Source organism: Aethalodelphis obliquidens, unplaced genomic scaffold (assembly GCF_003676395.1).
Source record: "Aethalodelphis obliquidens isolate GAN/ISIS:26980383/991018 unplaced genomic scaffold, ASM367639v1 scaffold22, whole genome shotgun sequence".
In the NCBI taxonomy this organism is placed as follows: domain Eukaryota; kingdom Metazoa; phylum Chordata; class Mammalia; order Artiodactyla; family Delphinidae; genus Aethalodelphis; species Aethalodelphis obliquidens.
Window position 1 is genome coordinate 11,838,910 of NW_020837966.1, and position 10,155 is coordinate 11,849,064.

A 10,155-nucleotide genomic window follows, 5' to 3' on the forward strand; every position below is an offset into this window, starting at 1 on the left:
GGCCATGGCTCACGGGCTTAGTTGCTGCGCGGCATGTGGGATCTTCCCAGACCAGGGCTCCAACCCGTGTCCCCTGCATTGGCAGGGAGATCCTTAACCACTGCACCACCAGGAAAATCCTAGACTTCCAAAATTATTATAGTTTGTTGAATGATAACCCCCAGAAAGATTTGTCCGCGTCCTAATCCTCAGAACCTTTGAAGATGACCTTATTTGAAAAAGACTTTCCAGATGTAAGTTGAGGATCTTGAGATGAGATCAACCTGGATTATCCGGTGGGCCCTGTATCCAATAACCAATGTCCTTTATAAGAGTGAGGCAGAGGGAAATTTGACAGGCACCTAGAAGAGAAAGCGAAGTAACGCCAAGTCAGAGAGGAGAGGGATGCAGCCACAAACCCAGGAAGGCCACGGCAGGCCCCAGAAGCTGGAAGAGGCAAGGAATGGATGTTCCCCTGGAGCCTCCAGAGGGAATGTGGCCCTGCCAACACTTCAATTTGAGAATTTTAGCTTCCATCCCTTCTCGGCCTTTTGGCTAAGATCAAGTGTAGAATTTTAGCTTCCAGAACTGTGAGAGAATAAATTTCTGTTGTTTCAAGCCACAGTTTATTGGCGATTTGTTATGGCAGCCTCAGCAAACTCATACAATCATTATTAAACTGGAGGAGAAAAGAACATCGAGAGTTTGGAGGCAAACAGGTTCTGACCCAATAGAGAGGTCAGGTTCCAGAGCCGTGCCCCTGAAAGCAGCCCTCTTTAGCTTCCTCCCAAACAACTCCTTTACTGTTGTCACCAGCTCAGACTTTCTTCCTTGGCCATGTCTGAAACTGAGACCCAAAACAGCTCAACAGAAGAAAGGAAACTCTCAACGTACCACTTACCAATTTTTCTTGATTTGGCACAGGCAGATTAAGTACTAATTGATCCAATCCAGACTTTGAAAAGGAAGTTTATAAAAGCTTGCTTTTGTTTTTTTTCCTCAAAAGCTCAGGTGATGGCAGATGGAGACTCACATATCTACATCCATCTTAGCATAACTGATCCAGTGAGAGCCTTGCTGGAGAGGGGAGAGCATTTTCCCAGAGAATCTTTGGTCTCTCCGCTGGTGAAGAATTATCCTGCCATCTGGAACAAGGCAGTATATTCCTTTCACAGAAGTTGAGAAGCTAATTATCAACCAATTCCAACATAGACTGGCTTAGAAACAGGCAGTGACCGTCTCTATTCCAAGTCACTGCTCTGTGAGCGGCCAATTTTGACTTAATGAAACTAATCTTATTTTACTCTTAAATAGTGCTTACAGTTCAAAAAGTGCTGCCACGTGTAGAATCTCAACCGTTTTATGCTGTTTCTCACAACACAACTATGAGATAGAAATGGGGCAGGAATGACAGTATACATTTTCCAGAAGAAAAGTGAATTTCTGAGAGGCGGTAGGACTTGTCCAAGCTCCAAACTTCAAATCCACTGATGTCCTCCACACCAGCACCTCCTGAGGACCGACCCATGTGAGCTACGTACATAAAATAGGAGCCTGTTTATTTTCAGGTGCTCTCTTGTTGGGAAGTGAGGTGTTCCTAGACTGAAAAGAAATCTGCGTGTACACGTGCAAAGGGGCATAAATATCAAGGTTCATATTTATGACCATCCAAGTCCCCATTTTCCTCTGACTCAAATATATTTTAGTCCTTTGCTCATGGTCAGTTTTACTTTGAATAAGATTTGTTTTAAAAACAATTATCCCAACTTGAACTCTATTTTGGGTTAAATTTGTTTTTAAAAAATTATCCCAGCTTGAACTCTATTTTGGGTTAAGTGTGGGTTTACCCTCTACCATCAACAATCCTTCTGGTCTCTGCTATTGTGTCTTTTACAACCAAGGATGGTCATCAGAGAGCTCCTAGGTATTTAAGAACAACTTGTCTAAGTACATAGCTCTCAAGACTGGATGCCAACATTTCTTTGGCAAGTCATTAATAAGTAAAGTTTTCAGGCGGTCATTCTCCAGAGCGCTATAAAAAGAAAATTAAAAGCAAGGTCAGGGCTTCCCTGGTGTTGCAGTGGTTGAGAGTCCGCCTGCCGATGCAGGGGACGCGGGTTTGTGCCCCGGTCTGGGAGGATCCCACATGCCGCAGAGTGGCTGGGCCCGTGAGCCATGGCCGCGGAGCCTGCGCTTCCGGAGCCCGTGCTCCGCAACGGGAGAGGCCACAAAAGTGAGAGGCCCGCCTACCGCAAAAAAAAAAAAAAAAAAAAAGAAGGTCCGTGGTGCTTTTTAAAAATGCTGAGAAAAATCCTGCATTTTTTTATGACTTCCAAAAACCAAAAAAGTTCTTTTCTAAAGATAATTCCCATTTCTGCTCCATGGGTCATAGGAGTAACAAGTAATGTGAATTAAAGGCAAGAGATCTGAATTCATATATTCAAAGATATTTATTCACCCAATATTCATGGAGTCCCCACTAGGTGTCAAGCATATGCTGGGGCTACAGCAGTGAGGAATACAAAGTCTCCAGTCGTAACAAACATACCTTCCACTGGGCAAAGTCAGGCAATGAACATGTATCAACTGAGTTGCTAGTTTGCAGCAAAACATATTCAGAGACTCAAGGTTGACCATACCTGCTGCCCTCAGTCAGCACTGAACTGGAAGATTACAGAAGGCTATAAACACAAACAAAGCAGCTGGCCTCACATCTACAATTTAATTTTAGGTAGCCAAGGGTAAAGTGCCTGATGATAGTGACAGACACTGAAAAAGCAATCAGAGACCCAGGAAGACACTACCATTGCATAAGAATTTTTAAGGATGTAGACTCCTCAGAAGGATGGGCCTCTGGGATCAAGTATATGTTTGCCAAGGACCCCTCCCGGTGCCTGGGGGTTCTTCCACTTTCTTGCATCTGTTCTGCTATTATATTCATACACGTTCCCAGAGAGCAGGGGGAGAAGGACCCAAAACACAGAGAAAGTGAGTTATAATGAAGTTACAAAGCATTTATTCGTCCCAGAAAGAGTTTACTGAATGTTTGCTGTATAGCCAGCCTAGTGATGAGTTGTTCATCTTCTCAAGTTTTGCTTTGTTACCAAAAGAAAAATTAGAAGCAAAACTTGAAGCAGCATGTGATTTCACATGCATTAAACATTGCCCCTTTAGCACGAGAGAGCCCTTTTGTGGTGAAGGAACAGTTCTTTCTCTTGACTGTGGTTGTGGTTATATAAATCTATATAGGTGATTAAATGTCACAGAACTAAACACAGAATATAAAAAAATAAGTGCATGTAAAAACTGGTCAAGTTAGAGCAAAGGCTGTAGTCTAGTTAACTGTATTGTAGAAATGTCAATGTCCAGGTTTTGGTGCTGTGGTTATGAAAGATGTTGCCTTTGGGGGAAGCTAGGTGATGAATACACAATCCTCTCTGTACCATTTTTTGCAATTTCTTGTAAGCCTATAATTATTATAAAATCAAAAGTTTTAAAAAAAGAATACACCAAGCTATTTTTTAAATTGTCCCTAAAGTGGTGTGCCCTTTACTGTGTCTGAGTTTAATCAGTCAATCCTTCATAGAAACAATAATGAAATAAGAATAATACAAGAGCAAATAAACAGGGTAAATAGGGTCTGATATAGTAGGAAGTCAACCAATTGTTTCTTAGGTGACTAGGGTATAATTAATAAATAAAATAATAATAACAATAATAGTAGTTGACTTCTTTGTTATTTACTATATGTTAGACTCTATTTTTATATATTAATTCATTTAATCCATTCAACATCCTTGTGAGATATATACACATTATGAGCCACACTTTAGAGATAAGGAAACTGGGGCACAGAAACGTTAAGTAACTCGCTAAGGCCATGCCATGTGTAAGTGGCAGACCTAGATTTGAACCCAGGGAGTCCAGCTACAGAGCTCTAACCACTAACCACCTAGGGTAGGGGGACATGCCTTCTTTCACTTTGATTGGACTCCATGAATAAAGACTCCATGAATAAAGCAATGCCTTATGCATCATAGTCTGGGTTCCCCAGAACATTTGATAAATGATGGAATGTCCCAATGCAAACAGCTAACCTTATTTTTATTTTAAAACGTTTCTCTAAGTGTCATGTGACACTTCAACGTGCTGCGTCACCTCTCAAAAATCCATTAATTGAAAGATGATTCTTCTTCCAGGGCCCCTGGGCTAGGGTGAACAATGCACTTCCCTCACAGACCTGTCCCTCCGCCAAAAAATTCTATACCATTACTCAACAGTGCACATTGGAACTTGAAAACTAATTGCGGATTCTGACACTTAATCCTGTCCACATAACTGGAGTTCAGTCCCTGTGAAAGTCATTCTGACTGTTGATGTGAGTGGACCTGATGTTTTCCTCACAGTGACACACTTAGGAAGCCTAATCACTACACAAGCAGCAAGCCTGGGACTCTTACAGGAAGAGGAAATGTATACTGAATCATCAGGCCAAATGAGGACCTTAATATTCTTCAAACCTACCTCTGTCTCTTCTCTGACGACAAAACCTTAGAGTCGTTAAAAACACGTACCACATCATCAATACAGTAGTATTCACTCTGGAGGTTTTTCAAGAGTCCTTTGTTGCTAAAATAATTTATAGTCTCACACTTTCTACTACTGTGATGTCCAAAGAACACACCTTGGGTAACTAACTTCATTCTAAACATCACCTCTTAATGAGAGGCAGCCTAGGTGTGAGTCCAGTTCTACAAACCCTGAATAACTTCACAGAAGTTTCCCAAACTCTGTGCCTGAGTTTCCTCATCTGTAGAGTAGAAATGATGATAATGTTGTCTACCTTGAAGACTAAAGGCAAAGATTAACTACATCAATGTATACAATGTACCTAGAACAGGAACCGGCACAAGTGCTAGATGTATATTTGCTATTATTATAACTCTTTAATCTCATGAGAACTATTGTTGTAATGATTTGACAATTTCAGTTGTAATAAATTAGAACTTAACACATCATCTCTATTACATCAAAACCTGGAGCTTTCTAGGGACTTCTCTGGTGGTCCAGTGGTTAAGACTTCGTGCTTCCACTGCAGGAGGCACAGATTCGATCCCTGGTCAGGGAACTAAGATCCCACATGGGGCATGGTGTAGCAAAAAAAAAAAAAAAAAAAAAATTTTTATTTAAAAAAACCCAAAAAACTGGGGCTTTCTACTTACCAGGGCCGTCGCTGTACAAGGATGACACCTCCACAGTGAGGTTATATTGCTTCACAGTCTCGTGGTCTGGCTCTGTGATGGGCTCAATCATTCCAGAGAGAGGGTGAATCCAGAATCTTGGTATAACCTAGATGCCACCATTGGTTATCTTGTACGTCACACAGTTTGGTGGGTTGTGTTCATCAATGGCTGTCACTCTTCCAACTTTGTAGAAAGCTGCCAGTAATGTTTATTAAGGTTCATTCTTGTCATGCAGATACACCATTTTAAAAAGCTTAACATGTCTTTGCCTTCCAAATAGTATCATAGTTTCTCAGAGGGTCAACCTGCATCCTTTTAGACAAGGCAGTGTGTCTGAAAAGCACAACTCTACATAATGGAAGGTGGATTTATAGACGGTCCACTTTAAGCCACATGGCATGGGTCAAATGATATGAGTTAACACTAACTTTATAAAAATAATAAGTAGCTTCCATGTAGTGCACATTTGTTTTCTCCCAGGCATTATACTAAGATTAGCATCAGATAATGGCTCACCGCACAGATTCTGAAACCAGACTGCCTAGGTTCTGAAACTCAGCTCTACCACTCACTAGCTGTAACTCATCAGAAAGTTCTATAATCTCTCTGGGCCTCATATTCTTTATCTGCAAACTAGGAATAATGACAGTATCTACCACATAGAGTTGCCGTGAGGATTAAATGAGTTAAAATATGTAAGACATAGAATAGTGTCTGGTATATAGTAAGTGTTATCTAAGAATTAGCTATTATTTATACACATTATCTCATTAAATCTTCTCAACAGCCTTATGATGTATGTGCTATCACTGTCCCCACTTTATAGATAAGGAAACTACAGCCCAGTGGTACTAACTTGCCCAAGGTCACGGAGCTACTAAAGGTAGAGTCAGGATTCAAATCTGTGCTTCCTGAATCTACAGCCCACATTTTAAAAATGACTTGCTCTAAGTTCAGTGTGCAGTTCTCCCAAATAACCTTCTAGAAGAAACACAGGTGTGGTAGATGGGTTGCATTAATAGGGTCAGTGTCTTTACCCTTCTCATGTTCATGCTCTTTGTGTAACCTTATTGTGCCCTCCCACGTGGCTTATTTTGACCAATGGGACATGAGCAAACCTGCCACCCCCAGAGGCATGAAAAGCCCTTGTGTGCCTAGGCTTGCCTCATTCCTGCACCTTTTCCTCTGCCCTGAGACCTGCCCAGACTAGCCTGTTGGAGGATGAGAGGAGCCAGATCATCCAGCCGCGCCCACTGAAGCCAGGCTAGAACCACAAAAAGCCAGCAAATCCCCCCAATTCCGAGCAAGCACAGTCCAGCCAGTTCTCAGACTCATGGGCTAAACAAATGTTTGCTGTTGCGTTACTCTAATTGTTTGTGGGTTTCGTTACATGGCATACTTATAGATAACTGACCCAACAGAGTTACCCCTCAATCATTTTCTGCCTGGATAATAAACTCCAGGGAAGATACCTGACCTTCTCCATTTAGTGGAATTCCACCACACAATGACTAGGCTCACCAACATGTATTATCTAGGACAGCGGTTCCCAACATGTTTGGCACCAGGGACCGATTTTGTCGGAAGACAATTTTTCCAGGGAATGGGGCAGGGAGGCGGTGGGGGGGAGGATGGTGCAGGCGGTAATGCAAGCTATGGGGGGCTATGGGGAGCAGCAAATGAAGCCTCGCTCGCTCACCGACCCCTCACCTCCTGCTGTGCGGCCCGGTTCCTAACAGGCCGCGGCCCGGGGGTTAGGGACCCCTGATCTAGGACGTCTGGGTTACTGATAACCAAGAATGAAAATTCGGGTGAAGACATCATTTCATGTGCTGTCCCCACCCCCTTCAACCTACGGGGGTTCTTTCTCTGTTTGCATTCTTCCTTTACCAAGATTCATCAGTCTCTGAAAATGTATCATTAAGCAGGCAATGAACACAACCCAGAATACTAAGAACAGAGAAAACTTGCCTTTGTGAAAAGGGACTTACTGTTTTGTTATGGCAAATCCAGAAACTAAAAAGTCCAACAACCTATTGGTTGTGTGAAAGCATCACTAGTAAGAGAAAGGTGTCATAACTGATACAGGACCACGGAAAAAATAGATGAAGGGTAAACTTGCCATCTCTAGCATACATTCCTGAGCAAAGATGGTAACATTTTCACATTTAACACCTGGCAAAGTAAAATGGGAAGGTTATTTTTCTGTAGGTGTAAAATTAACCTTTCAATAAAACTAAAAGCTATCTTGAGCGTCTTTAGCTAAGTTTAAAATAGAGTAATTATGAAACTGCAAGCCTGCCAAACTTCCTCATCAAAAAAACCATTGGAAATGAAATATGTTTTCCTTTGTGACTTGAAACCCAGCGTGACTTAATTTTCATGTTTCCCCCTCAGTCATTTCTGATCAAGGAATTTCTTTGCCTGTGCCTCCCTCCCTCCAGAAGCCTTTTGTCAATGAGAGATTCAGGTATTCGTTACATACCATCAGAAATTTTTTTTTTTTTACTTTAAAGATGATAGACTCCCATAATTTTTTTAAGATGAAAAACCTCATGTAGTCCTCAAGGCACACTCAAATCCTCTGTTCCAATCAACACAGCATGAAAAAACACCTCCACGGTAATAGATTTTTAATATCCTCAAGGTCCATAGGCTAAATGTTTGATATTCCGAGGAGAGTTTGTTTTCCGAGTAGTATTAACTTTCCAATTTCCTCCTTTAAAGCAAATTGCCAGTTGTGAACATTTTGTCTTCTCTGATGGGCATCGCCTCAAAACACCAACCCTTCCCTAATTTTATTTACTATGGTAGGGAAAATCAAGGGATGATTTTAAAAAGCAAGGAAAAGGTTCTAGCACGTTGTAGAACGTTGAGTGTAACATTCACTCAATTAATGTTAGTGGTTATTTTAATTATTGGTGTTATTGTTGTTATTACTACTATTATTATTATTGGCAATGCTGTCATGGCTACTGTTAGTATGTATCATGTAATTTCAGTACCTACAATGATCAGTTAATCCTCATCGCAACTCCCTGACATAATTCTTACAAGCTCCATTCTACAGATGAGAACTTGAAGGCACACAAAGGTTGTGGGAAGAACCTAAGGTCACTTAACTGACAGTGGCAGAGATAGAACTGGAATCCAGTTCTTTTTGACTCCAGTTCTGTTTGACCCCAACCGTTACGGTACTTCTGCTACATCATGTCGCTTTTTTATGAAGACCTAGACGTCTTCTCTCTGCTACAGCGGGTCAGTAGCCAGCTATTTGGAGATTAGTACACATTAGAATGACTCACTCATCTCTTTGTCTGAATTCTCAGCACTTGTTTTCAGACTTCTGGTGTCAGTCATCCAAATCCATCCCAAAAAAAGCAGCCTGGAATACTAAACAGAGAACTGGACCAGAAATGATAGCATTTAGCTGTCATCTCTGCCACTCACTAGCTGTGTGACCCAAGTCTCTCTCCAGCCCCAACTTTTTCATTGTAAAATAAACAGGTTGAATCTTTCCAGCCCTGGTGATGCTGTAATTAAAAATTCTAAATCCTTCTCCTCAGCTATCAATAAGGCATTAAATTTTCCTTAAGAAAACGTAGAAGTGTTCAACACATTTAGAAAGTTTTGCCTTCAAAATATAAAACAACATTTCAGGACAACTTTGGATAGTTGGAAAAGAAACCGACATAAAACAGTTGATTCCCATAAAACACTAATTTTTTTAAATGTCAGTCTTAAAAGGTAAAACTATAGACATGTTAAAAAGAGCAGAGGTTTCCAGAGGTTAGGGGAAAGGGAAGAGTGAATAGGCAGATCATGGAAGACCATTGGGGCGGAGAAATAATTGTGTATGATACCGTAATGGTGGGTACATGTCATTATACGTTTGTCAAACCCATGGAATGTACAACACCAAGAGTGAGCTCTCATGTAAACTCTGGACTTTGGGTGATAAGGATGTGTTAATGCAGGTTCCTCAATTGTAGTAAATGTTCCACTCTGGTGGGGGATGCTGAGAATGGAGGAGGCATGCATGTGTGGGAAATCTCTTTCCCTTCTGCTCAATTTTGCAGTAAACCTAAACTGCACTAAAATATAGTCTATTTATTTTAATGCAAGTCTCTTTTAAATTCTACATTGATTGTCATTAACTTTGGAGGGTCATGGAATCCCTTTGATAATCTCATGAAGACTATGGGTCGTTTCCCTTAGGGACCCTCAAAGCCAATGCTCAGACCCTCTGGTCCAGATTTACAACTTATAAGCTAGGAGATAACGTTCCATTAACTCTAGAACCCCCTAGAACTAGAAGAGCACCACAGAACTGGGAGAATGCAAAGGGAGGAAAGAAATTACAGTAATGAGGCTCCCTCATTACTCAGAAATCAATTCTGAGTACTTTTGAAAGAATAGCAAAAGTCTATGGGGGGAAATCCAGGATCCTGTTTACAGTAATTCTATTTACATGCAATTTTTCTGAAATAGCCTGGTCATATACTGTCAGATTCAACTGTGTTATGTTCTAGAACTAGGATATAGTTATTTATTTTACAGAGAGGTTAAGAACTTGCCCAGAACGGCATGGTGAGGCAAATAAAGAACTGAAATCCAAATACGTGGGGTTTTTATTTCCTAGTCTTGCCTCAAAACAACTGTCTAAAGAATGTGTTTGTCTGCCAAGGAAATAAGCTGGTTTGAAGGAGTGTGGGTTTCACCCAGTGATAGGCTTGCAAATGTTTAACAACCAGCTCTCTGCGGGGGGAAAAAAAAGAGTGTGTGAATGTGTGTGTTTGTAAGTGTGTATGTGAATATATATCCACATAAATACATAAGTTTATTAAAAAGTTTACTGATATAAAAGATGTATAGAATACATTTACAAATAATAACAAAATATACAATGGCTGCATTATGAGAAGGCCACATG

The 10,155-nt window shown here is 40.9% G+C and overlaps 1 pseudogene; it reads left to right on the forward strand.

Annotated features, from left to right (window-relative positions):
- The first annotated feature begins 514 nt into the window (after window positions 1-514).
- On the forward strand, window positions 515-653 carry LOC113628177 (uncharacterized; annotated as a pseudogene).
- Window positions 654-10,155: the final 9,502 nt, after the last annotated feature.